This window comes from Scyliorhinus torazame, chromosome 7 (genome assembly GCF_047496885.1).
Source record: "Scyliorhinus torazame isolate Kashiwa2021f chromosome 7, sScyTor2.1, whole genome shotgun sequence".
Lineage (NCBI taxonomy): Eukaryota > Metazoa > Chordata > Chondrichthyes > Carcharhiniformes > Scyliorhinidae > Scyliorhinus > Scyliorhinus torazame.
In genome coordinates this window covers 185,657,735-185,682,564 of record NC_092713.1, presented here as the reverse complement: position 1 = coordinate 185,682,564, position 24,830 = coordinate 185,657,735, and positions in this window count along the sequence as shown.

Here is a 24,830-nt window from a genome sequence, read left to right as displayed (position 1 = left end):
CATCGTCGTCACCCTGAGTGTGCCGTCACTGAGTTTGCAGCACTCCCTGTCTGGAGTAAAGTTCAGCTTCCATGAATCAGAGTTGGCATTTGATTGCTCTCCACCTGGAGTCTGGTCTGTTTCACCTGAGTCAGTGTTGGTTCGTTGGTGCTCCCCGTCCGGAGTCTTAGCAGGTTCACTGGAGTCAGCTGGGATTTCTTGAAGCTCCACTTCTGGAGTCGGAACATGCAGGAATGCATTGACTTGTGGAGAGGTTTGAGCGAATGAGGTTGGAAGTAACGTGGTGTCACTGGAGTCACCAGTGGTCTCACAGTGATTGCCAAGTGCCTCTGTACACACTAGCTGAGGTCTGTCACATTGCACATCTTGCATGGGAAGTGGGATGCTGTCGTCACTCATCTCACATACAGTGGATAGAACCTCAGTAGCTTCTTGTTGTTCACTTGGGCTGGGTATACTGTCAGAGTCTTCTCCTTGTGGCTCAGACAATGTGGGTGGACTGTCATAGTCGCTGTGTTGTTCTTTGGGCTTGGACTGTCATTGTCGCTTTGTTCTTCACTGGAGCATGATAGACCGTCATGGTCGTCCTGCTGTGCGCTGGAGCGTGGTAGACTTTCATAGTCTTCTTGCTGTTTACTTGAGCATGGCAGACTTGCATCGTCTGCTGCTAGTTGGTCAGAGGAGGTTGCTAGGCCCTCATGGTCTTGTTCGTGCAAGGACTGCGCTCTGGAGTCTTGCGTTTCTTCAATCGTGGAGTCTGTCCACGAGCTCACTGTGAAGGCTTGTGACACTGGAGTCACTTCTTGTTCATGCAAGGACTGCAGTGTGGAGTCTTACGTGTCTCCTATCGTGGAGTCGGGAACCCTTCGCGGTGCAAGGACTACTCTCTGTGTGGCAGCAGGCCGCTCTCTGTGGACTTGTACCGCTCTCTGTCTCTTGGTGTCAGGCCGCAGCATAATCCTGCACTCACGAGTCGGGATGTCGTATATGCTGGGCTGAAGATCCTCAAATCCGAAGAACGAATCCGCGTCTGCGTCGGAGTCAGTACGGGGGTCGCCATTTCTAATTTTAAAAACCTGCATCCGAATCGTAGTCCTCTGGGACCATATCATCACTGTTTGTGTCGGATCTGGCATGGGGCTCGCGATGTCCAGTGAAAAAATAAAGATCGGTGTCGTAGTATTCAAGGTCTGTGTCATCGCTTTGGGCGTAGGTAACTGCTTGTTGTAGGGTTCTTCGGAGGTTAATTTCATTTCCTGGTTCAATTTGAGGCATTGTGCTGTCATTCCAGGTGAAAGAATGTTGTTTTACGGCTTTAAAAGATTTTTTTCTTTGATTTGGGACGTTTCCCCCTTAAATGGGCGTGGTCCGGGGCCTCTGACGCCATGACGCATGTGTCATCATACGTAAGAAGCGTTCGCTGTTCCTGTACCGGGGCCGTTTTCGCGATTGCGCATGCGCAAATGGACCTTCCCGTTCTGTGAGCTTCTCGGGTAACTGCGCAAGTGCAGTCCCTTTAGAAAGATGGCCACCGATCAAAACTGTTCTCTGCTCCGAGATCTCGGCCTCGTGGTGAGTATTGGCGCTTCTCTTACCTTTTCTTGCTGGTTGGAGTGTGTTTTCTTCACGGTATTTGTCCAGGACTGCCTGGAAGCTGCTCCTGTGTTGCTTTTTGGAGAAGTTGAATTTTTTAAAGATTTCTTCTGGCGATGGTGAGGAAAAGCTCTGTCGTTTCTGCATCAGCCACGTCTTGTAGGTCGACTGCCACCAGGAAGATTTCAAACGGAGTTTCAAACAGTTTTCGCGGAGATCGCCGTGGCACTGGAGCTGCTGCGGAACCGGGATCTCGAACATCTTGCCTGGGTATCGTTGCTAGTTGTCACTGTACGCTGAGGTATGGCTATATGGATTGAAACAGTTCACTGCTGGTACCATGTCTTGTTATGTTCTGGGTGTAACATAAGCGGCTTCCTTGTGGTGCACTTGACAAAGGAAGGTTCAGACGTGGAGACAACTTCAACACGTTTATTAAACTATTTACACTTCTATTACTCGGGTTCGACACGACTGCTAATCCTACGATAGCTACCCAGACTGACTAACCAGTCTGCCACAATCCATGTGGTGGGAGTGATATTGAATCAACGCTGTGTCTGTACTCACTGACTGTCTCCACTGGAAAGAGGAAGATCATGTGTGTTGTGTCATAGAATTTCTTTTTTTTTACAGTGCAGAAGGAGGCCATTCGGCCCATCGAGTCTACACTGGCTCTTGGAAAGAGCACCCTATCCAAGCCCACACTTCCACCCCATCTCCATAACCCAGTAACCCCACCCAACACTAAGGGCAATTTAGCGTAGCCAATCTACCTAACCTGCACACCTTTGGACTGTGGGAGGAAACCGGAGCACCCGGAGGAAACCCACGCACACACGAGGAGAACGTGCAGACTCCGCACACACAGTGACCTTTATATATGGGTTGGTGTAATGCCCTCCTGTGGTTGTGTCACCTCTGTGTGTATCGTGAATGCCCATTGGTTGTGTCCTATCTAACTGTTCTATTGGTTGAGTGTCTGTGTGTCATGTCTATGGTGCTCCCTCTAGTGTCTAGCTCATCTACATGCATTTATATTAACCCCTTATGTCTTTACAGTGATGCATATCACCACACCTGTGTTCTGGCAAACAGGATATAGAATTTAGTTTTATACCAGTGTGTTCTGTTAAACAGGGTGTAGAGTTTAGTTTATACCAGTGTGTTCTGTTAAACAGGAACTCCCAGGGAATGGGACACAGCTCCCTGGACATGACTATGTTATTCTCTAAGTCTGAATAAAGATTGTCGACTTCCAGTTAACAAATACTTTATTCAGTGCGTTTGTTCTGTTTCCAGAGCTCAACTAGATGTAATACAGTCAAGAGGTATGACCAGTGAAGCTAAGGTAAGCTGCCTCTGCTGAGCTGTCTCTGTCTGCTGCTGCTCACTAACCTTGTGCTTCTGAAAGAGGCGGATCCTCCCTGGGGCTGGACACTTTATACCCGTCTCTAATGCTGCCCTCTAGTGATGCTGTGGCTGTTACATCTGTGCTGTAGTCGCTGGTGTATGTGCAGATGTATGTACAGATGTACAGAACACTACATCCCACCCCCCCCCCCCCCCCCCTTTTATTTGACATGTTTTCTAGACTGGCCTCAAGAAATCTGTACATAACAAGTGGCGAGAACATCCAAATCTGCCCACTGTGAAAATGATAAAGTAATACAGAAACAATTAACGGTGTTGTGAGTCCATCGTGAGAAATGTCCATATTCGTCTTGTGCGTGTATTGAAGTGTCATTACAAACCTAGCCGGTCGGGTGCCTTACGGCTTCTGCTGGAGCATCTTTAAGGTGGTAGTAGGGATGATGGTTTGATGTCATGAAGAGTACTGTCTGATGTTGTGTGGCGAGGAACGTCCTGTGGACAAATGGACTCAGTCAAGTCCAGTGTGGGAAATACTGGCGTTGTAGGTCTATTCTCTAATAGATCCCGGCGGTTACGGTGAAAAATTACCCCCGCAGACGATTTGACAATGTAAGACTGCGGTGTCTCCAGCCTGATCACGTGGCTGACTCAGACCATCCGCCTTCTGGGTCCCTGATTCTGATGGTGTCACCTATAGTCAGTGGCTTGAGTGGGATCGCATGTTGATCGTAGTATCGTTTTTGTTTGGAGCATAGTGCCCGCATGTCGTCGAGATTTGGTGTCTTTCCGGGGTCTCGGAATTGCATTGCCCGGATGTCTCTGCCGAAGAGCATTTGTGCTGGCAACAGTCCTAAGCTCAATGGGGTTGCTCGGTATGATAACAGACCTAGGTTGATGTCGGAACGTGACTCGGTTGCCTTGCTGATGAGTCGTTTAATGATGTGGACAACTTCTTCCCCTGTTCCATTTGATTGTGGGTAGCGATTCTGTGTTGCACTGTTGTCCGACCTCGACTTTTTCCTGTGTTTGCGGTCTTGATTTTGTATGTCAACTGCCTTGAAAGCTGGTGTGCTCGGTTGTTCTGGAGCAGATGTGAATTTGTGAGATTCCTTGTCATGCCATGGCATGTTTGTAGTCTTGTCATTATTTTGCAGTGTGCTGAGGCATTGTCCTTCATGTGCAGTGTTGTACCATTTTGTATAGGTAGTTGTTTCATTGTTGTTGTTTCTGTCGTTTCTGTCTTTGTTGTTTTCGTTGTTGTTTTTGTCATTTCTGACTTGGTTGTTTGCATTGGCGTTCTTGTTGTTGTCGTTCTTGTTGATTTTGTCGCTCTTTTTGATTCTGTTTTCGTTGTTTTCGCTTTTATTCTTGTTGTTTTTCTTGTCGTGCATGTTGTTTCTGTATTTGTCGTTTTCGTCGCTGTTCTTGTCGCTTTTCTTGTCGTGCTTTTTGTTCCTGGGATGCTTCTTGTTGCTTTTGTCGTTCTTGTTGCGCTGCATGTCGTTTTTGTTGTTCTTGTTTCTACTGTGCTTCTTGCGGTTTTTGTTGTTCTTGTTGCGCTCATTGGGTGTGCCATGTGGATGACTTGAATCATTGTCACAATTATTGGTGTCAGTGTCCTTTGTGGTATCTGCTACATTGAGCGTTTCTTTTTGAGAATTGTGAGAATGATCTGATCTTGGCTTGATGTTGCTGACATCAGTCATTTGTGGTGGATTCGATTCCTCTTCTTTCCTTCCTTGGTACTCCTCTTCTAGAGTCATTTCTGGTTCACTTGAATCATCTGTGATCTCTTTGTGCTCCTCTTCTGGAGTTATTTTTGGTTCAGTTGAATCACCTTTGGTTTCTTGGTGCTCCTCTTTTGGAGTCAAAATCTTCACAATTTCATTTGACGTGGTATCTCTGGACTCATGAGTAGCCGTCCTCTGATTATAGAGTGCTTCTGTGCAGACGAGCTGAGATATGTCAGTCTCGCTGTGATCCTGCACATCCTGTATGGGAATTGTGATTTCTTCATCACTTGTCTTACATATAGTGGGTAGGTATTCAGTGTCTTCTTGTTGGTTAAATGAGCTGGGTAGACTGTCATAGTCTTCTTCTGGTGGCTCAAATACGCTTGATAGATCTTCATAGTCTTGTACATGCATGGCGTTCACTATGAAGTGTTTGCTTGCTCCCATTTTTGAGTCTGTCACCGAGCTGTCTGTGGAGGCTTGCGCCACTCTCTTTGTGGAGGCTTGCGTCGCTCTCTTTGTGGAGGCTTGTGTCGCTCTCTTTGTGAAGTCTTTCATCGCTCGCTCTGTAGAGTCCTTCATCGCTCTCTCTGTGAAGTCCTTCATCGCTCTCTCTGTGGAGTCATGCAGAATTTTCACTGTAGAGCCGATCTGTGCTCTATCACCATAGTCGTTCTGTGCTCTCTGTGTGGCGTGTCTTCTTCTTGGGTATTGCTGTCATCCAATATATCGACGATCTGCCATGGCACCATGGTATTGGATTCATCTACCACGAGAAGAGTAGTGTTGAGCTTTTCAACCTTGTTGCTGATGCTGTGATCAGCATATCCGAATAGTTCAGCCATGTCTGAGCAGTATTATGTGTATTGTTCAATAGACAAATCATCCCTTTTTGTTTCGGAGTTGTTATCGTTCTCTTCATGTTCAATGAGCAAATCATCTTCTTTGGTTTTGGATTTTTCATTGTGCTCTTCACTTTGGGTGGTGCAGACTGCTTGTTCCAGGGTGTTGTGAAAGTTAGTTTCAACTGCTGGTGTAAGTTCGGGCATTGTTCTGTCTTTTGAGGCAAGAAAATTGGGCTTTGCAGCTTTAAATTTCATTTTCGTGCATTTCCCTTTTAAGTGGGGATGGTCCTGGTCCTCTGACGTCATCACGCTCGTGACGTCATGCGTAGGACTCGATTGCCCATGCGCACTCTGGGTTTCCTGCACTGTGCGCTCTTTTTGCAACTGCGCATGTGCGGCTCCTTTCTCAAGATGGCTGCCGTTCAGAACCTCCGTCTTCCTCCGATTCAACCCTGGCTCTGCCTCGTGGTGAGTTATCGCACCATTTTTACCAATTTTGTTTTCTAAATTATGATTCTGTGTTTGTAGAGACTTAAAGTATTGATTTTGTTTTTGTTCATAAGCAAGGCATTTTTGTGTAACCATTTATAGAGTTAGATACTTATTTTGTGAAAGTTCTTCCCTCAAATTTTTATCAGATGGTCCAGAAATTAATTGATCCTTTAACATAGTGTCTCTGAAATCAGCATAATCACAGCCTTGTGGTATTAACTTGAGATTTGTAATAAAATCAGAGATGGGCCCTACTTTTCTCTGAAAAGAGTTAAATCATTCCAGCATCTCACCAGACTGACTGTTACAGCGTTCATCAAATGTTTTGAGTATTGCTTCTACTTTGGTGTTGTCCTCACCTTCTAAGTAATTAAAGCAATTATAGATTTCTCTAGCTTCATGCCCTCCTGTTGAGAGTAGTAGGGCTATTTTCGTTGCGTCAGAGGCAGTGCTTAAATCATTAGCTGTGATAAATATTTGGAACAGCTGTTCAAACATCTTCCAGTTATAACTTAAATTACCGGTTGTTTCCAGCTGCCATGGAGTTCCAACATGTTCCATCGAATCATTTAGTCGTTGAGGATCCATTTGCTGTGAAGTCTTCCACAGTTGAATATCCGGTTTAAGTTGTTCTTCTCTTGCTGGTGTCTAGCTGGCTTTCTGAAATCACTTCTGGTACCATATATTATTCTCTAAGTCTGAATAAAGATTGTAGACTTCCAGTTAACACAAATACTTTATTCAGTGAGTTTGTTCTGTTTCCAGAGCTCAATTGATATAATACATTCAAGAGGTATGACCAGTGAAGCTAAGGTAGCTGCCTCTGCTGAGCTGTCTCTGTCTGCTGCTGCTCACTAGCCTTGTGCTTCTGAAAGAGGCGGATCCTCACTTGGGCTGGACCCTTTAGACCCATTTCTAATGCTGCCCTCTTGTGATGCTGTGGCAGTTACATCTGTGCTGTAGTCCCTGGTGTATGTGCAGATGTATGTACAGATCACTACAATGACCACGGCCAGAGGGTGGGTGGGCACCATGGGTAGGGCGAGTTGCCTGGAGAGCCAGGCAAAGGTTCCAGGGGTCAGACCGCATTGCGGAAGAAAGTGACAGGGGCACCATTATGGTTGTGCAAAAGGTTGTTTAATGAGCAGTACAATACTCCATTCCCAATAGTGCAGCCCCCACAATGCCGCCAGCCATGAAGGCACCCCCTACACACCGCCTACCTAACCCCTCCACCCTACCCCAGGTTGTTCAATGATGCTCAACGTACCTGGCCCTCCTAGATCTCTCACTACATCCAGGTGTGTTCCCAGAATGCACATCTGAGGTGGGGGCAGCCAGCTGCTTACCTCATTCCTTGACCTTAAAGCACCTGGCGGGCATCCTCTGGGGGCTCTGGAGCTGGAGTTGCCCTGGTTCACTTGTCGATGGCACATGCACAGCCGTGCCACCCTGTCCCATGTGCTGACCCTCGAGATGCGGTGTCATCGGAGGGGTGGAACGCCAGAGTGCTGGTTGCCAGTGTCGCCGCCCCATGGGACGGGTCCGGGTTGACATTCTGTACCCCCTCCTCCTGGTCGGTGCCCACAGGGCCCTGGGATATCACCTTGGGACAGAGGGCAGCTGTTTCGGGCCCCTGCCGCCCCTGCGTCAACTGGCTCTGCTAGCCCTGGTAGTTCCCCATGCTCAGCACTATCCGGTCGACACCCTTGGCGATGGTCCTCAGTGACTGGGACACATCCCCCAGTGACCGGGCCATGCTCTGCAGTATCTCAGCCATGCCCACCTCCAACTGCGACAGGCTCTGCAGCTCCTCGGACATTCCCATGGGCAATTCCTTCCCATACAGAGTGTGCCCTGTTCCTACCCAGAGAGAAAGTGCCTTGTTCCTACCCATTCAGAGTGTGCCCTGTTCGTACCTGTCATAATATCCACTCATGTATATAATAAGATGCAGACAGGCAGTGATTGACACACAGATTAACCAATGAACACACACGACACATAACAACCAATCACTAGACAGGACACCACCACTATAAAGCACACAGGGCATTAAGACACTCTCTCGACAGGACACGGCTACTGAGATAGTAATAGTGCACAAGCCAGTGAGCACTGTCACCATGAGGTAGAGAGTTAGTCTGGTCAAGCCAGTAGGAGGTTATCAGTTAGATTGATAGTCTGCTGTGAGTTGACACTCTATGTACAGCAATCAGGAAGTTCAATAAAACAGTGTTGGACCATTTCCTGTCTCAGAAGCCTGTTTCTAGTTTCACTGCATCCAGTTGCATTCAACATTGAACCAACTTACTGAACACATCAGTATCCATAGAGTGGGCCCTGTTCCAACCCATACAGAGTGTGCCCTGTTCCTACCCATACAGAGTGTGCCCTGTTCCTACCCATACAGAGTGTGTCCTGTTCCTACTTATACAGAGTGTGCCCTGTCCCTACCCATACAGAGTGTGCCCTGTTCCTACCCATACAGAGTGTGCCCCGTTCCTACCCATACAGAGTGTGCCCTGTTCCTACCCATACAGAGTGTGCCCCGTTCCTGCTCATACAGAGTGTGCCCCGTTCCAACCCATGCAGAGTGTGCCACGTTCCAACCCTTACAGAGTGTGCCCAGTTCCAACCCATACAGAGTGTGCCCTGTTCCTTCCCATACTGAGTGTGTCCTGTTCCTACCCCTACCGAGTGTGTCCTGTTCCTACCCATACAGAGTGTGTCCTGTTCCTACCCATACAGAGTGTGACCTCTTCCTACCCACACACAGTGTGCCCAGTTCCTACCCACACACAGTGTGCCCTGTTCCTACTCATACAGAGTGTGCCCTGTTCCTACTCATACAGAGTGTGTCCTGTTCCCACCCATACAGAGTGTGCCCTGTTCCTACTCATACAGAGTGTGCCCTGTTCCTACCCATACAGAGTGTGTCCTGTTCCTACCCACACAGAGTGTGCCCTGTTCCTTCCCATACAGAGTGTGTCCTGTTCCTACCCATACAGAGTGTGTCCTGTTCCTACCCATACAGAGTGTGTCCTGTTCCTACCCATACAGAGTGTGTCCTGTTCCTACCCATACAGAGTGTGTCCTGTTCCTACCCACACAGAGTGTGCCCTGTTCCTTCCCATACAGAGTGTGCCCTGTTCCTTCCCATACAGAGTGTGTCCTGTTCCTACCCATACAGAGTGTGCCCTGTTCCTACCCATACAGAGTGTGTCCTGTTCCTACCCATACAGAGTGTGTCCTGTTCCTACCCATACAGGGTGTGCACTGTTCCTACCCATACAGAGTGTGTCCTGTTCCTACCCATACAGGGTGTGCACTGTTCCTACCCATACAGAGTGTGCCCTGTTCCCACCCGTACAGAGTGTGACCTGTTCCTCCCCATACAGAGTGTGCCCTGTTCCTACTCATACAGAGTGTGCCCTGTTCATACCCATACAGAGTGTGTCCTGTTCCTACCCATACAGAGTGTGTCCTGTTCCTACCCATACAGAGTGTGCCCTGTTCCTTCCCATACGGAGTGTGTCCTGTTCCTACCCATACAGAGTGTGCCCTGTTCCTACTCATACAGAGTGTGCCCTGTTCCTACTCATACAGAGTGTGCCCTGTTCCTACTCATACAGAGTGTGTCCTGTTCCTACTCATACAGAGTGGGTCCTATTCCTACCAATACAGTGTGTGCCCTGTTCCTACCAATACAGAGTGTGCCCTGTTCCAACCCATACACAGTGTGCCCTGTTTCAACCCATACAGAGTGTGTCCTGTTCCTACCCATACAGAGTGTCTCCTGTTCCTGCCCATACAGAGAGTGCCCTGTTCCTACCCACACAGAGTGTGTCCTGTTCCTACCATTACAGGGTGTGCCCTGTTCCCACCCATACAGAGTGTGTCCTGTTCCCACCCATACAGAGTGTGTCCTGTTCCTACCCATACAGAGTGTCTCCTGTTCCTGCCCATACAGAGTGTGTCCTGTTCCTACCCATACAGTGTGTGTCCTGTTCCTACCCATACAGAGTGTGCCCTGTTCCTTCCCATACACAGTGTGCCCTGTTCCTTCCCATACAGATGGTAGCCATGATGTGGAGATGCCGGCGTTGGACTGGGGTGAGCACAGTACGAAGTCTTACAACACCAGGATAAAGTCCAACAGGTTTGTTTCGATGTCACTAGCTTTTGGAGCGCTGCTCCTTCCTCAGGTGAATGAAGAGGTCTGTTCCAGAAACACATATATAGACAAATTCAAAGATGCCAAACAATGTTAGGAATGCGAGCATTAGTAGGTGATTAAATCTTTACAGATCCAGAGATGGTTTTTAAAGAGGTGTGAATTGTATCAAGCCAGGACAGTTGGTAGGATTTTGCAGGCCAGATGGTGGGGGATGAATGTAATGTGACATGAATCCCAGGTCCCGGTTGAGGCCGCACTCATGTGTGCGGAACTTGGCTATAAGCTTCTGCTCGGCGATTCTGCGTTGTCGCGGGTCCTGAAGGCCGCCTTGGAGAACGCTCACCCGGAGATCAGAGGCTGAATGCCCTTGACTGCTGACATGTTCCCCGACTGGAAGGGAACATTCCTGCCTGGTGATTGTTGCGCGATGTCCGTTAATTCATTGTCGAAGCGTCTGTATGGTCTCGCCAATGTACCACGCTTCGGGACATCCTTTCGTGCAGCGTATGAGGTAGACAACGTTGGCCGAGTCGCACGAGTATCTACCGCGTACCTGGTGGGTGGTGTTCTCACGTGTAATAGTGGTATCCATGTCGATGATCTGGCACGTCTTGCAGAGATTGCCATGACAGGATTGTGTGGTGTCGTGGTCACTGTTCTGAAGACTGGGTAGTTTGCTGCAAACAATGGTTCGTTTGAGGTTGCGCGGTTGTTTGAAGGCAAGTAGTGGGGGTGTGGGGATGACCTTGGCAAGATGTTCATCGTCATCAATGACGTGTTGAAGGCTGTGAAGAAGATGTCGTAGTTTCTCCGCTCCGGGGAAGTACTGGACGACGAAGGGTATTCTGTCGGTTGTGTCCCATGTTTGTCTTCTGAGGAGGTCGGTCCGGTTTTTCGCTGTGGCGCGTTGGAACTGTCGATCGATCAGTCGAATGCCATATCCCGTTCGTACGAGGGCATCTTTCAACGTCTGTAGATGTCTGTTACGCTCCTCCTCGTCTGAGCAGATCCTGTGTATACGGAGCGCTTGTCCATAGGGGATGGCTTCTTTAATGTGTTTAGAGTGGAAGCTGGAGAAGTGGAGCATCATGAGGTTATCCGTGGGTTTGCGGTAAAGCGAAGTGCTGAGGTGACCGTCCTTGATGGAGACGAGTGTGTCCAAGAATGCAACTGATTTTGGAGAGTAGTCCATGGTGAGTCTGATGGTTGGATGGAACTTATTGATGTCATCGTGTAGTCGTTTCAGTGATTCTTCGCCGTGGGTCCAAAGGAAAAAAAATGTCATCGATGTATCTGGTGTATAACGTCGATTGAAGGTCCTGTGCGGTGAGTAGGTCCTGTTCAAACTTGTGCATGAAGATGTTGGCGTATTGGGGTGCGAATTTGGTCCCCATGGCTGTTCCGTGCGTCTGGATGAAGAACTTGTTGTCGAAGGTGAAGACGTTGTGATCCAGAATGAAGCGGATGAGTTGCAGAATTGCGTCTGGAGATTGGCAGTTGTCGGTGTTGAGTACTGAGGCTGTTGCAGCAATGCCGTCGTCATGGGGGATGCTGGTGTAGAGTGCCGAGACGTCCATTGTAACGAGGAATGTTCCTGGTTCAACTGGTCCATGGGTGCTGAGTTTCTGTAGGAAGTCCGTCGTGTCGCGACAGAAGCTGGGTGTACCTTGTACGATGGGTTTCAAGATGCCCTCGATGTAGCCAGAGAGGTTCTCACACAGGGTCCCATTGCCTGAAACGATAGGGCGGCCTGGTGTGTTGGCCTTATGTATTTTCGGGAGGCAGTAGAGATCTCCAATGCGGGGAGTACGTGGGATGAGAGCACGTAGGGTGCTCTGAAGATCTGGATCCAAGGTCTTGATCAGTCTGTTAAGTTGGCGGATGTGTTCCTTGGTCGGATCTGCGGGTAATTGTCTGTAGTGTTCTTGGTTGTTCAGTTGTCGGTACACTTCTTTGCAGTAGTCCGTTCTGTTCAGTATGACAGTGGCCCCTCCTTTGTCTGCTGGTTTGATGACGATGCTGCGGTTGGTCTTGAGAGCGCGGATGGCATTGCGTTGTGCTTGGGTGACGTTCGGGGCTGTCTTGTGAATGCGACTGATGAATCTGGCATTGACGCGACTCCTGACGGCTTGAGCATACATGTCGAGTCTAAGGCAGCGGCCTTCCGGAGGGGTCCAATTCGACTCTTTCCTCTTCGGTTGCCGCACCGCAGATCTCTTGGTCTGCTGTTCCGGTTCATTGGTACTCTGCTTGGGTTCGCTGTTGGCCTCTTGGGGTCTGTGGAAGATTTCCCGGAGCCTCATTCGCCTGATGAATTCCTCCGTGTCTGCCGCGAGACTGATGGGGTTCTTTTTGGTGGTGGTGCAGAAATTGAGCCCTCTGCTGAGACTTCGATTTCGTCTGGTTGAAGGGTGTAGTCTGACCAGTTGACAATAGATTTCCCTGTATTGTTTTCTACTGTGACACCGGGGGTGGCTTTGTTGCTGCCGGTGGTGATGCCAAGTTTCTCAAGCTTTCTGTTCTTGGTGTGCATATAGGTGGTGTAGTATCGTTGTCTCATCTGTTTGGCGGTGTTCAGCAGCTGGTCTGCTGCATCCTGAGCGCAAGTTGAGAATATGGCCTCTATCTTGGTTTCCAGGTTGCGTCGTCTGCTGTAGAGCTGGCGGACGAGGTGGTTGAGGCGTGTGAGAGGAGGTGCGATGGCAGAGTCTCTCAGCATAGTCTGCGTTGTAGGTTGACTTGAGTGGGTTTGTGATCTGTAGCCCTTTCGGGATCTTGTCTGATTTCTTGCATCTTTGTAGAAACTTAATGTCAGTGTCTATATGCGCGATCTTCCTGGAGATCCTCTTCACTTTGAGCCGGCAGTTTGCGGTGTCGATGGTAGCCATGATGTGGAAATGCCAGCGTTGGACTGGGGTGAGCACAGTACGAAGTCTTACAACACCAGGTTAAAGTCCAACAGGTTTGTTTCGATGTCTTTCGGAGCGCTGCTCCTTCCTCAGGTGTACCCTTCGTCGTCCAGTACTTCCCCGGAGCGGAGAAACAACGTCATCTTCTTCACAGCCTTCAACACGTCATTGATGACGATGAACATCTTGCCAAGGTCATCCCCACACCCCCACTACTTGCCTTCAAACAACCGCGCAACCTCAAACGAACCATTGTTTGCAGCAAACTACCCAGTCTTCAGAACAGTGACCACGACACCACACAACACTGTCATGGCAATCTCTGCAAGACGTGCCAGATCATCGACATGGATACCACTATTACACGTGAGAACACCATCCACCAGGTACGCGGTACATACTCGTGCGACTCGGCCAACGTTGTCTACCTCATACGCTGCAGGAAAGGATGTCCCGAAGCGTGGTACATTGGCGAGACCATGCAGATGCTGCGACAACGAATGAACGGACATCGCGCAACAATCACCAGGCAGGAATGTTCCCTTCCAGTCGGGGAACACTTCAGCAGTCAAGGGCATTCAGCCTCTGATCTCCGGGTAAGCGTTCTCCAAGGCGGCCTTCAGGACCTGCGACAACGCAGAATCGCCGAGCAGAAACTTATAGCCAAGTTCCGCACACATGAGTGCGGCCTCAACCGGGACCTGGGATTCATGTCACATTACATTCATCCCCCACCATCTGGCCTGCAAAATCCTACCAACTGTCCTGGCTTGATACAATTCACACCTCTTTAAAAACTATCTCTGGATCTGTAAAGATTTAATCACCTACTAATGCTCGCATTCCTAGCATTGTTTGGCATCTTTGAATTTGTCGATATATGTGTTTCTGGAACAGACCTCTTCATTCACCTGAGGAAGGAGCAGCGCTCCGAAAGCTAGTGACATCGAAACAAACCTGTTGGACTTTATCCTGGTGTTGTAAGACTTCGTACTGTGCTCACCCCAGTCCAACGCCGGCATCTCCACATCATGGCTACCATCTGTATGGGAAGGAACAGGGCACACTATGTATGGGAAGGAACAGGGCACACTCTGTATGGGTAGGAACAGGACACACTCTGTATGGGTAGGAAAAGGACACACTCTGTATGGGAAGGAACAGGGCACACTCTGTGTGGGTAGGAACAGGACACACTCTGTATGGGTAGGAACAGGACACACTCTGTATGGGAAGGAACAGGGCACACTCTGTATGGGTAGTAACAGGACACACTGTATGGGTTGGAACAGGGCAGCGAGTGTGCCCTGTTCCTACCCACACACAGTGTGCCCTGTTCCAACCCATACAGAGTGTGCCCTGTTCCAACCCATACAGAGTGTGCCCTGTTCCTACTCATAAAGAGTGTGCCCTGTTTCGACCCACACACAGTGTGCCCTGTTCACAACCATCGAGTGTGCCCTGTTCCTACCCATACAGAGTGTACCCTGTTCACAACCATCGAGTGTGCCCTGTTCCTACCCATACAGAGTGTGCCCTGTTCCTTCCCATACAGAGTGTGCCCTGTTCCTACCCGTACAGAGTGTGCCCTGTTCCTTCCCATACAGAGTGTGTCCTGTTCCTACCCATACAGAATGTGTCCTGTTCCTACCCACACAGAGTGTGCCCTGTTCCTTCCCATACAGAGTGTGTCCTGTTCCTACCCATACAGAGTGTGTCCTGTTCCTACCCATACAGAGTGTGCCCTGTTCATACCCATACAGAGTGTTCCTGTTCCTACCCATACAGAGTGTGCCCTGTTCCTATCCATACAGAGTGTGCTGTTCCTTCCCATACAGAGTGTGTCCTGTTCCTACCCATACAGAGTGTGTCCTGTTCCTACCCATACAGAGTGTGCCCTGTTCGTACCCACACACAGTGTGCCCTGTTCCTACCCATACAGAGTGTGTCCTGTTCCTACCCACACAGAGTGTGCCCTGTTCCTTCCCATACAGAGTGCGTCCTGTTCCTACCCATACAGAGTGTGCCCTGTTCCTACCCATACAGAGTGTGCCCTGTTCTTACTCATACAGTGTGTGCCCTGTTCCTACCCATACAGAGTGTGCCCTGTTCCTATTCATACAGGGTGTGCCCTGTTCCTACTCATATAGTGTGCCCTGTTCCTACCCGTACAGAGTATGTCCTGTTCCTACCCATACAGAGTGTGCCCTGTTCCTACTCATACAGAGTATGTCCTGTTTCTACTCATACACAGTGGGCCCTATTCCAAACCATACAGTGTGTGCCCTGTTCCTACCCATACACGCTGTGCCCTGTTCCTACCCATACAGGGTGTGTCCTGTTCCTACCCATAAAGAGTGTGCCCTGTTCCTACCTTTACAGAGTGTGCCCTGTTCATACCCATACAGAGTGTGCCCGTATCCTCCCCATACAGAGTAAGCCTTGTTCCTACCCATACAGAGTTTGCCCTGTTCCACCCCATACAGTGGGTCCTGTTACTACCCACCCATACAGAGTGTGCCCTTTTCCCACCCATACAGAGTGTGTGTGGCCTGTTCCTACCCAACCGAGAGTGGCCTGTTCCTACCCGTACCGAGTGTGTCCTGTTCCTACTCATACAGGGTGTGTCCTGTTCCTACTCATATAGAGTGGGCCCTATTCCAAACCATAGAGTGTGTGCCCTGTTCCTACCCATACAGAGTGTGCCCTGTCCCTACTCATACAGAGTGTGTCCTGTTCCTACCCATACAGAGTGTGTCCTGTTCCTACCCATACAGAGTGTGTCCTGTTCCTACCCACACAGAGTGTGTCCTGTTCCTACCAACACAGAGTGTGTCCTGTTCCTACCCATACAGAGTGTGTCCTGTTCCTACCCATACAGACTGTGCCCTGTTCCTACCCACACAGGGTGTGCCCTGTTCCTACTCATACAGAGTGTGCCCTGTTCCTACCCACACAGTGTGTCCTGTTCCTACCAATACAGAGTCTGTCCTGTTCCTACCAATACAGAGTGTGTCCTGTTCCTACCCATAAAGAGTGTGCCCTGTTCACACGCATAGAGTGTGCCCTGTTCCTACCTTTACAGAGTGTGCCCTGTTCCTACCCATACAGAGTGTGCCCTGTGCCTACCCGTACAGAGTGTGTCCTGTTCCTACCCATACACAGTGTGCCCTGTTTCTACTCATACAGAGTGGGCCCTATTCCAAACCATACAGTGTGTGCCCTGTTCGTACCCATACAGAGTGTGCCCTATTCCAAACCATACAGAGTGTGCCCTGTTCCTACCCATACAGAGTGTGCCCTGTTCCTACTCATACAGAGTGTGCCCTGTTCCTACTCACACAGTGTGTGCCCTGTTCCAACCCATACAGAGTGTGCCCTGTTCCTACCCATACAGAGTGTGCCCTGTTCCTGCCCATACAGAATGTGCCCTGTTCCTAGTCATACAGAGAGTGCCTTGTTCCTAGTCATACAGAGTGTGCCCTGTTCCTACTCATACAGAGTGTGCCCTGTTCCTACCCACACAGAGTGTGCCCTGTTCACACCCATACAGAGTGTGCCCTGTTCACACCCATACAGAGTGTGCCCTGTTCCTACCCATACAGAGTATGCCCTGTCCCTACCCATACAGAGTGTGTCCTGTTCCCACCCATACAGAGTGTACCCTGTTCCTACCCATACAGAGTGTGCCGTGTTCCCGCCCTACAGAGTGTGTCCTGTTCCTACCCATACAGAGTGTGACCTGTTCGTACCCGTACCGAGTGTGTCCTGTTCCTACCCATACAGAGTGTGCCCAGTTCCTACTCATACAGAGTGTGTCCTGTTTCTACTCATACAGAGTGTGCCCTATTCCAAACCATACAGTGTGTGCCCTGTTCCTACCCATACAGATTGTGCCCTGTTCCTACTCATACAGAGTGTGCCCTGTTCCTACCCATACAGAGTGTGCCCTGTTCCTAGTCATACAGAGTGTGCCCTGTTCCTAGTCATACAGAGTGTGCCCTGTTCCTTCCCATACAGAGTGTGTCCTGTTCCTACCCATACAGAGTGTGCCCTGTTCCTACCCATACAGAGTGTGCCCTGTTCCTACCCACACACAGTGTGCCCTGTTCCAACCCATACAGAGTGTGCCCTGTTCCAACCCATACAGAGTGTGCCCTGTTCCTACTCATAAAGAGTGTGCCCTGTTTCGACCCACACACAGTGTGCCCTGTTTACAACCATCGAGTGTGCCCTGTTCCTACCCATACAGAGTGTGCCCTGTTCACAACCATCGAGTGTGCCCTGTTCCTACCCATACAGAGTGTGCCCTGTTCCTTCCCATACAGAGTGTGCCCTGTTCCTACCCGTACAGAGTGTGCCCTGTTCCTTCCCATACAGAGTGTGTCCTGTTCCTACCCACACAGAGTGTGCCCTGTTCCTTCCCATACAGAGTGTGTCCTGTTCCTACCCATACAGAGTGTGTCCTGTTCCTACCCATACAGAGTGTGCCCTGTTCATACCCATACAGAGTGTTCCTGTTCCTACCCATACAGAGTGTGCCCTGTTCCTATCCATACAGAGTGTGCCCTGTTCCTTCCCATACAGAGTGTGTCCTGTTCCTACCCATACAGAGTGTGTCCTGTTCCTACCCATACAGAGTGTGCCCTGTTCGTACCCACACACAGTGTGCCCTGTTCCTACCCATACAGAGTGTGTCCTGTTCCTACCCACACAGAGTGTGCCCTGTTCCTTCCCATACAGAGTGCGTCCTGTTCCTACCCATACAGAGTGTGCCCTGTTCCTACCCATACAGAGTGTGCCCTGTTCCTACTCATACAGTGTGTGCCCTGTTCCTACCCATACAGAGTGTGCCCTGTTCCTATTCATACAGGGTGTGCCCTGTTCCTACTCATATAGTGTGCCCTGTTCCTACCCGTACAGAGTATGTCCTGTTCCTACCCATACAGAGTGTGCCCTGTTCCTACTCATACAGAGTATGTCCTGTTTCTACTCATACACAGTGGGCCCTATTCCAAACCATACAGTGTGTGCCCTGTTCCTACCCATACACGCTGTGCCCTGTTCCTACCCATACAGGGTGTGTCCTGTTCCTACCCATAAAGAGTGTGCCCTGTTCCTACCTTTACAGAGTGTGCCCTGTTCATACCCATACAGAGTGTGCCCGTATCCTCCCCATACAGAGTAAGCCTTGTTCCTACCCATACAGAGTTTGCCCTGTTCCACCCCATACAGTGGGTCCTGTTACTACCCACCCATACAGAGTGTGCCCTTTTCCCACCCATACAGAGTGTGTGTGGCCTGTTCCTACCCAACCGAGAGATGCCTGTTCCTACCCGTACCGAGTGTGTCCTGTTCCTACTCATACAGGGTGTGTCCTGTTCCTACTCATATAGAGTGGGCCCTATTCCAAACCATAGAGTGTGTGCCCTGTTCCTACCCATACAGAGTGTGCCCTGTCCCTACTCATACAGAGTGTGTCCTGTTCCTACCCATACAGAGTGTGTCCTGTTCCTACCCATACAGAGTGTGTCCTGTTCCTACCCACACAGAGTGTGTCCTGTTCCTACCAACACACAGTGTGTCCTGTTCCTACCCATACAGAGTGTGTCCTGTTCCTACCCATACAGACTGTGCCCTGTTCCTACCCATACAGGGTGTGCCCTGTTCCTACTCATACAGAGTGTGCCCTGTTCCTACCCACACAGTGTGTCCTGTTCCTACCAATACAGAGTCTGTCCTGTTCCTACCAATACAGAGTGTGTCCTGTTCCTACCCATAAAGAGTGTGCCCTGTTCCTACTCATACAGAGTGTGCCCTGTTCCTACCCACACAGTGTGTCCTGTTCCTACCAATACAGAGTCTGTCCTGTTCCTACCAATACAGAGTGTGTCCTGTTCCTACCCATAAAGAGTGTGCCCTGTTCACACGCATAGAGTGTGCCCTGTTCCTACCTTTACAGAGTGTGCCCTGTTCCTACCCATACAGAGTGTGCCCTGTGCCTACCCGTACAGAGTGTGTCCTGTTCCTACCCATACACAGTGTGCCCTGTTTCTACTCATACAGAGTGGGCCCTATTCCAAACCATACAGTGTGTGCCCTGTTCGTACCCATACAGAGTGTGCCCTATTCCAAACCATACAGAGTGTGCCCTGTTCCTACCCATACAGAGTGTGCCCTGTTCCTACTCATACAGAGTGTGCCCTGTTCCTACTCACACAGAGTGTGCCCTGTTCCAACCCATACAGAGTGTGCCCTGTTCCTACCCATACAGAGTGTGCCCTGTTCCTGCCCATACAGAGTGTGCCCTTTTCTTACCCATACAGATTGTGCCCCGTTCCTGCTCATACAGAGTGTGCCCTGGTCCAACCCATACAGAATATGCCCTGTTCCTAGTCATACAGAGAGTGCCTTGTTCCTAGTCATACAGAGTGTGCCCTGTTCCTACTCATACAGAGTGTGCCCTGTTCCTACCCACACAGAGTGTGCCCTGTTCACACCCATACAGAGTGTGCCCTGTTCACACCCATACAGAGTGTGCCCTGTTCCTACCCATACAGAGTATGCCCTGTCCCTACCCATACAGAGTGTGTCCTGTTCCCACCCATACAGAGTCTACCCTGTTCCTACCCATACAGAGTGTGCCGTGTTCCCGCCCTACAGAGTGTGTCCTGTTCCTACCCATACAGAGTGTGACCTGTTCGTACCCGTACCGAGTGTGTCCTGTTCCTACCCATACAGAGTGTGCCCAGTTCCTACTCATACAGAGTGTGTCCTGTTTCTACTCATACAGAGTGTGCCCTATTCCAAACCATACAGTGTGTGCCCTGTTCCTACCCATACAGATTGTGCCCTGTTCCTCCTCATACAGAGTATGCCCTGTTCCTACCCATACAGAGTGTGCCCTGTTCCTAGTCATACAGAGTGTGCCCTGTTCCTAGTCATACAGAGTGTGCCCTGTTCCTACTCATACAGAGTGTGTCCTGTTCCTACCCACACAGAGTGTGCCCTGTTCACACCCATACAGAGTGTGCCCTGTTCACACCCATACAGAGTGTGCCCTGTTCACACCCATACAGAGTGTGCCCTGTTCCTACCCATACAGAGTGTGCCCTGTTCACACCCATACAGAGTGTGCCCTGTTCACACCCATACAGAGTGTGCCCTGTTCACACCCATACAGAGTGTGCCCTGTTCACACCCATACAGAGTGTGCCTGTTCACACCCATACAGAGAGTGCCCTGTCCCTACCCATACAGAGTGTGTCCTGTTCCTACCCATACAGAGTGTGCTCTGTTCCTACCCATACAGAGTGTGTCCTGTTCACACCCATACAGAGTGTGCCCTGTTCACACCCATACAGAGTGTGCTCTGTTCCTACCCACACAGAATGTGCCCTGTTCACACCCATACAGAGTGTGCCCTGTTCACACCCATACAGAGTGTGCCCTGTTCACACCCATACAGAGAGTGCCCTGTCCCTACCCATACAGAGTGTGTCCTGTTCCTACCCATACCGAGTGTGCTCTGTTCCTACCCATACAGAGTGTGTCCTGTTTCTACTCATACAGAGTGTGCCCTGTTCAAACCCATACAGAGTGTGCCACGTTCCTACCCATACAGAGTGTGTTATGTTCCTACCCATACAGAGTGTGTCCTGTTCCTACCCATTCAGAGTGTGTCCTGTTCCTACCCATACAGAGTGTGTCGTGTTCCTACCCACACAGAGTGTGTCCTGTTCCTACCCATACAGAGTGTGCCCTTTTCTTACCCATACAGAGTGTGCCCCGTTCCTGCTCATACAGAGTGTGCCCTGGTCCAACCCATACAGAATGTGCCCTGTTCCTACCCATACAGAGGTACCCTGTTCCCACCCAGACAGAGTGTGTCCTGTTCCCACCGATACAGAGTGTACCCTGTTCGTACCCATACAGAGTGTGCCCTTTTCCTACGCATACAGAGTGTGTCCTTTCCCTACCCATACAGAGTGTGCCGTGTTCCCGCCCTACAGAGTGTGCCTTTTCCTACTCATACAGAGTGTGCCCTGTTCCAACCCATAAAGAGTGTGCCCTGTTCCTACCCATGCAGAGTGTGTCCCGTTCCTACCCATACAGAGTGTGCCCTGTTCCTACTCATATAGTGTGCCCTGTTCGAACCCATACAGAATGTGCCCGTTCCTACTCATACAGAGTGTGCCCTGTTCCTTCCCATACAGAGTGTGCCCTGTTCCTACTCATACAGAGTGTGCCCTGTTCCAACCCATAAAGAGTGTGCCCTGTTCGAACCCATACAGAATGTGCCCTGTTCCGACTTATACAGAGTGTGCACTGTTCCTACCCGTACAGAGTGTGCCCTGTTCCTACCCATACCGAGTGTGCCCGGCTCCTACCCATACAGAGTGTGCCCGGTTCCTACCCATACAGAGTGTCCTGTTCCTACCCATACAGAGTGTGTCCTGTTCATACCCATACAGACTGTGCCTTGTTCACACCCATCGAGTGTGCCCTGTTCCTACCCATAAAGAGTGTGCCCTGTTCCTACCCAGGCAGCATGTGCCTTGTTCCTACCCATACAGCGTGTGCCCGTTTCCTACCCATACAGAGTATGCCCTGTTCCTACCCACACAGAGTTTGCCCTGTTCCAACCCACACAGTGTGTCCTGTTACTACCCATACAGAGTGTGCACTGTTCCTACCCATACAGGGTGTGCCCTGTTCCTACTCATACAGAGTGTGCCCTGTTCCTACTTAGACAGAGTGTGTCCTGTTTCTACTCATACAGGGTGTGCCCCGTTCCTACTCATACAGAGTGTGCCCTGTTCCTACCCATACAGAGTGTGCCCTGTTCCTAGTCATACAGAGTGTGTCCTGTTACTACTCATACAGAGTGTGCCCTGTTCCTACCCATACAGAGTGTGCCGTGTTCCTACCCGTACCGAGTGTGTCATGTTCCTACTGATACAGAGTGTGCCCTGTTCCTACTGTTACAGAGTGTGCCCTGTTCCTACCCATATAGAGTGTGCCCTGTTCCTACCCATACAGAGTGTGCCCTGTTCCTACCCATACAGAGTGTGCCCGGTTCCTACCCATACAGAGTGTGCCCGGTTCCTACCCATACAGAGTGTGCTCTGTTCCTACCCACACAGAGTGTGTCCTGTACCTACCCATACAGAGTGTGTCCTGTTCCTACCAACACAGAGTGTGCCCTGTTCACACCCATACAGAGTGTGTCCTTCTCCTACCCATACAGAGTGTGCTCTGTTCCCACCCATACAGAGTGTGCCCTTTTCCCACCCATAGAGTGTGCCCTTTTCCCACCCATACAGAGTGTGCCCTGTTCCCTCCCATACAGAGTGTGCCCTGTTCCCACACATACAGAGTGTGACCTGTTTCTACCCATACAGAGTGTGCCCTGTCCAACCCATACAGAGTGTGCCCTGTCCAACCCATACAGAGTGTGCCCTGTTCCTACCCATACAGAGTGTGTCCTGTTCCTACCCATACAGAGTGTGCCCTGTTCACATCCATCGAGTGTGCCCTGTTCCTACCCATACAGAGTGTGCCCTGTTCCTACCCATACAGCGTGTGCCCGGTTCCTACTCATACAGAGTATGCCCTGTTCCTACCCACACAGAGTTTGCCCTGTTCCAACCCACACAGTGTGTCCTGTTACTACCCATACAGAGTGTGCCCTGTTCCTACCCATACAGGGTGTGCCCTGTTCCTACTCATACAGAGTGTGCCCTGTTCCTACCCACACTGAGTGTGTCCGGTTCCTACCCACACTGAGTGTGTCCTGTTCCTACCCATACAGAGTGTGCCCTGTTCACACGCATGGAGTGTGCCCTGTTCCTACCCACACTGAGTGTGTCCTGTTCCTACCCATACAGAGTGTGCCCTGTTCACACGCATAGAGTGTGCCCTGTTCCTACCCATACCGAGTGTGTCCTGTTCCTACCCATACAGAGTGTGCCCTGTTCCTACCCATACAGAGTGTGCCTTGTTCCTACCCACACCGAGTGTGCCCTTTCCCACCCATACAGAGTGTGACCTGTTCCTAACCGTACCGAGTGTGTCCTGTTCCTACTCATACAGAGTGTGTCCTGTTCCTACTCATACAGAGTGTGTCCTGTTTCTACTCATACAGAGTGTGCCCTGTTCCTACCCACACTGAGTGTGCCCTTTTCCCACCCATACAGAGTGTGACCTGTTCCTACCCGTACCGAGTGTGTCCTGTTCCTACTCATACAGAGTGTGTCCTGTTCCTACTCATACAGAGTGTGTCCTGTTTCTACTCATACAGAGTGTGCCCTGTTCCTACCCATACAGAGTGTGCCCTGTTCCTACCCATACAGAGTGTGACCTGTTCGTACCCGTACCGAGTGTGTCCTGTTCCTACCCATACAGAGTGTGCCCTGTTCCTACTCATACAGAGTGTGTCCTGTTTCTACTCATACACAGTGGGCCCTGTTCCAAACCATACAGAGTGTGCCATGTTCCAACCCATACAAAGTGTGCCCTGTTCCTACCCATACAGGGTGTGCCCTGTTCCTACTCATACAGAGTGTGCCATGTTCCAACCCATACAGAGTGTGTCCTGTTCCTACCCATACAGAGTGTGCCCTGTTCCTACCCATACAGAGTGTGCCCGGTTCCTACCCGTACCGAGTGTGTCCTGTTCCTACCCATACAGAGTGTGCCCTGTTCCTACCCATACAGGGTGTGCCCTGTTCCTACCCATACAGAGTGTGCCCTGTTCACACGCATAGTGTGTGCCCTATTCCTACCTTTACAGAGTGTGCCCTGTTCATACCAATACAGAGTGTGCCCTGTTCCTACCCATACAGAGTGTGACCTGTTCGTACCCGTACCGAGTGTGTCCTGTTCCTACCCATACAGAGTGTGCCCTGTTCCTACTCATACAGAGTGTGACCTGTTTCTACTCATACACAGTGGGCCCTATTCCAAACCATAGTGTGTGCCCTGTTCCTACCCATACAGAGTGTGCCCTTTTCCTACCCATACAGAGTGTGTCCTGTTCCTACCCATACAGAGTGTGCCGTGTTCCCACCCATACAGAGTGTGACCTCTTCCTACCCTTACAGAGTGTGCCCTGTTCCTACCCACACACAGTGTGCCCTGTTCCTACTCATACAGAGTGTGCCCTGTTCCTACTCATACAGAGTGTGCCCTGTTCCTACCCATACAGAGTGTGTCCTGTTCCTACCCATACAGATTGTGCCCTGTTCACATCCATCGACTGTGCCCTGTTCCTACCCATACAGAGTGTGCCCTGTTCCTACCCATACAGCGTGTGCCCGGTTCCTACCCATACAGAGTATGCCCTGTTCCTACCCACACAGAGTTTGCCCTGTTCCAACCCACACAGTGTGTCCAGTTACTACCCATACAGAGTGTGCCCTGTTCCTACCCATACAGGGTGTGCCCTGTTCCTACCCATACACGCTGTGCCCTGTTCCTACCCATACAGGGTGTGTCCTGTTCCTACCCATAAAGAGTGTGCCCTGTTCACACGCACAGAGTGTGCCCTGTTCCTACCTTTACAGAGTGTGCCCTGTTCATACCCATACAGAGTGTGCCCGTATCCTCCCCATACAGAGTAAGCCCTGTTCCTACCCATACAGAGTTTGCCCTGTTCCACCCCATACAGTGGGTCCTGTTACTACCCACCCATACAGAGTGT